Source organism: Nycticebus coucang, chromosome X (genome assembly GCF_027406575.1).
Source record: "Nycticebus coucang isolate mNycCou1 chromosome X, mNycCou1.pri, whole genome shotgun sequence".
In the NCBI taxonomy this organism is placed as follows: domain Eukaryota; kingdom Metazoa; phylum Chordata; class Mammalia; order Primates; family Lorisidae; genus Nycticebus; species Nycticebus coucang.
Genome location: NC_069804.1, coordinates 27234929 through 27239219, shown reverse-complemented (window position 1 = coordinate 27239219; position 4291 = coordinate 27234929). Strand labels below are relative to the sequence as shown.

Sequence of the window (4291 nt, the reverse complement as noted above, 5' to 3'; positions counted from 1 at the left end):
GTTCTGCAGAAAAGCCAGATGATTGAAGTCTCTTGGAATTACGTTGTGACAGAGAACAGGTGAATGAAGATAGCTCTCAAATAAGACTGTGAATGTATATTGCTCCAAGTGAAAGAAAATAACTTCTTCCCCTTCTTGCTGATGGGGTTGAAATGAATGCATTTGCCATATCAGTAGCCATATCCAAAGTCCATGGACCATGTTGATATACAGTAATAAATACACCATATCAGAAAATGTAACTGTTTTTAGGATTACTATTTCAAAGTGTACAGTAGTCCAAAACTATCCATTATATTGTATCAGTTTTTTACATGGAATGGGTTGGTGACTGAAAAAGCTCAGGAAATTTCACCCTAAAATAGGACTCCTTAGTATAGAGTATTTTGAATTATAGGCCTTTGAGATAAAAAAAAAGCCCTGGAAGTGGCTTTCCCTCTATTTGAATAAACCAGATTGGCAGATCAAAAGAAAGACAGATTTCCCTTCCTGTCTCTGTTCAAGGAAAGAAGATCAAGAATTCAACCAGACCTGCCCACATCATTTAAAACATAGTACCTATCTCTCAGGTTAATTTATAAGTCATTCTGTTTCCCTCATCTATTCATTCTCCCCAGAAACCCCTAAACAGAATTACCTACACTCCTTGAAGGAGCTAAGGAAATTTTACCCCAAAATATGAAACATGACATAAAGAATATTTTGATTAAAGGCCATTCACAATCCAAAAACATTGGAAAGGGATTTCCCTCCATCTGCATAAAATCAGACTGGCCTGATCAGAGGATCAAAGAGGGCAACTTCCTTTCCTCCCCTTCCTCTAGAAGACCTGGCCCAAATCATTTAAAACACAATACCTGTCTCTCAGGTTAATTTACAAGTCAATCTATTTCCCTCATCTATTCATCCTCCCTAGCAACCACTTGCTGCACCCATACTCCACATTCTCCCCCCTCCCTTCAAATAGCATCTGTAAAATTATCTGACCATCACTGAAACATTGTGTAATTATTCTTGTGGTTCCTCCCATGTGCATGGCATTTGAAATAAACATTTCTCTTTTTTTGCAAGGGGAAGGGGTCACTGAGTTGGGCTTACTATCTATTGCTTTGTTCCTTTTAGGAACACTTCTGAAGGGCTAAGGACCTCTAAAGGGCAGAACACAGAACTCACTAAACTACAGAGATTAAAAAGGAAATAATCTATACATAGTGTAATTATGGGTATGTTATTAATCACCTTTCTTGTGGTGGGGAGTATGGGCCTATGAAAAAAACACAACCAATAGTAGTAGTCCCACCCCACTACTGGGCCTACGAACAAATAAAAGTCTATATTTTTCCTCTTTTGGTCAGAAATTTTTGAGAAATCTCAACTTTAAGATATCTCTAATCTCCATCCAAATTGCCCTTCTTTTAGTTTTATTAAATGATACTGTTTAAGTCTCCCACGTCAGTGAAAGACTCAGGGGTTTCAGGATTAATAGAAGACACTGAATTCATGTACTTGGAAAAAAAGAGTTTTTATTCTGAGGTGAGGTGTCTTTCGGAGATTAAGTGCTCTATATTATTACTAAATGAGACTTAATCTCAAACAAATATTCTGTATGATACTAAGTATTCAGATTATTATGATAGTACTTTAACATATATAAGTTACAAAGCCTCTTTATGGGAGCAAGACATGATTGCAAGAGGGACTTTACCTAACAATTGCAATCAGTGTAACTGGCTTATTGTACCCTCAATGAATCCCCAACAATAAAAAAATAAATAAATAAAAGTTACAAAGCCTAAGATAAACAAGCAGCAAATCTTATTCCACAACTCAGAATTCTAACATTTTCACATGGCATCATTTACTATGAAATGCAAATAGACTACTAATGTTTAAGTGGAATGATCTCTAGCCTGTACATTACACTCCTGTGACCATGATTACATACTTGGAAGACTACAGAACATGAGTAGACACAGAAAGCTATTTTTCAGGACTACCTTTTCAAAGCTTGAAAAATTAACTGACCATCATTTTAGGGGGAAAAAAAAAAAAAAAGGTGAGTATGGATTAGGAGGCTTTACATGTAGAAAAAAATTCTTTAAAATATTTTAAATAGACTATTTTATGTGTTTATTTGATACTGGAAGTATGGTCAGCTATGATCAAGTATTTCTCTTCATCACAAAAATTCCGTATATTAAGAATTTATGCAATCCAGGGAGGGGGGAAAAAATCTAGAAACTTTTTGCCTGAGCAAGAAATCTAAAAAGGCTCTCCAAACTCTTGAGTTAAAGTATCATACTCTGCAATGAAATGCTTGAGTTCTCCAACACATCGCTCACCTATTCCATGTAAATTCTGCCTCAGTGCAAACTGTATAGACTTTTCTTTTTTTTTTTTTTTTTTTTTTTTTTGTAGAGACAGAGTCTCACTTTATGGCCCTGGGTAGAGTGCCATGGCCTCACACAGCTCACGGCAACCTCCAACTCCTGGGCTTAAGCGATTCTCTTGCCTCAGCCTCCCGAGTAGCTGGGACTACAGGCGCCCACCACAACGCCCGGCTATTTTTTGGTTGCAATTTGGCCGGGGCCGGGTTTGAACCCACCACCCTCGGTATATGGGGCCAGCGCCCTACCGACTGAGCCACAGGCGCCGCCCCTGTATAGACTTTTCTAATGAAGGATCTTTTTCAATCGGCATTTTCACCACCATCCTGAAAATTTCACAGTCTTGTTGGTAAGCCTGTTCAATCTCTTCGGCTTTTAATGCGATTGCTTTAGAGCGACTGGCTAGCTGACTGTCTTCAAATAACTCTATGCCATCTGCTGCATTTGCCTCAGGTTCTTCTAGCTGGTCAATGAACAATGGTGCTGTGGATCTCACCTCAGAAACAGAAATTTCAGTCAAGTTACTGTCATCTGACTTCTCTAGCTTTTTAGCAGCTCACTCGCTTGCAGCCTCAGCAAGTTCTTTCTCAGTTAGCCACTAGGTTTGTCTAACACCTTTAATGATGAAAATGCTGAAGAACTTCAGGGTGAAGTATCTCTTGATGTTTTCCAAGATTGTACAGGAGAGCCTCATCCGTTTCTGGCTTTCTTTAATGCTGCCGTTAGTAGGAGACATCAACGCGCATGGGCTTTCTATATTGAGACTGATGGAAAGAGAATGGTTTGCTTCTTTCTGGAGAGTAGCTTCTACTACTGACACTGGAGCCAGATCTGCTGTGCGGAGAATCCTTTCGGTCTACAGGTGATTCTCTGAAGAACCAATTATCCCTTTTATGAAGAGACCAGTCTTTCCCATAATGGGAAGAGTAGAAACCTTTTCTTCTAAATCCATCTCTCATGTCCCTGTATTCAGGCTGTCAGTCATCTCTTGCCTTTCTGTAACCAGATTCATCTCCTCTGTTAGGTTGACCACTTCCTTGATCATGAGAAAAACTGTGGCCGTCATCATAGTCTTGGTAATTAACATGACTGTAATATCTACAGCAGTGGCTTCCTTCACCAGGTCTGTCTAGCAGTGGTGATTTCTTTGGCACAATATTAACTACTCTATGGTAGCCATCACTGGGGTGGTTTCAAGGAGGTGTTCGTTCTCTTGAAAGTCTTTCATAGTCATATCATCCCTCCGACCACATTGCACCAGGCTATAAGCCATGACTCCAGGCTACCACGAGACTCATAAACAGAGCAGCTCACGCAGCTATCCCAGGTGGGCACTTCCGGCGTGCGTGATGACGTCAGTAAAGCCTAAACATTTCTCTTATTAATCTGCCTTAATTGTTGAGTTGATCTTTCAGTGAACTTTCAGGGGAAAGGGGGCAAGTTTCACCATGATCCCTACATCAACAAAAGGCAGGTATAAAAATATCTGGATCCCACTGGGATATTGGGTAATCTTCACAGGCACATGATAAATAAATCTTTCTCTTATTAATCCACCTTAATTGCGTGTTGATTTCTCAGTTAATTTCTAGGAGAAGGGCAAGTTTCCCCTCACTCTTAGGTAACTCTGCCTCCTTTATTATCTAAATCCAATCTTAACTAGTTCTCTTTAGATGTGGCATTGCTTCAGAATTATTATTCTGTTGGACTGGGCCATTTTAGGCACTTAGACTTGAGCGAGTGTTCCCGAAAGCACATGCAGTGAGAATTAGATGTCTGTCAGGCCTGGGCAGAGATGACACAGCTGGTTTAGTCGGTTTAGGTCCTGCCTGACCTTCACCCATATCTGCCGTTTCACTGTTTTATACATTTAAACACCTAAAGATGCCTATCTTTATTTTAGG

The 4291-nt window shown here is 39.6% G+C and overlaps 1 pseudogene; it reads right to left on the bottom strand.

The window, feature by feature from the left end:
- Positions 1-2262: 2262 nt before the first annotated feature.
- Positions 2263-3640, bottom strand: LOC128577782 (periphilin-1-like; annotated as a pseudogene).
- Between the last annotated feature and the right edge of the window lie 651 nt (positions 3641-4291).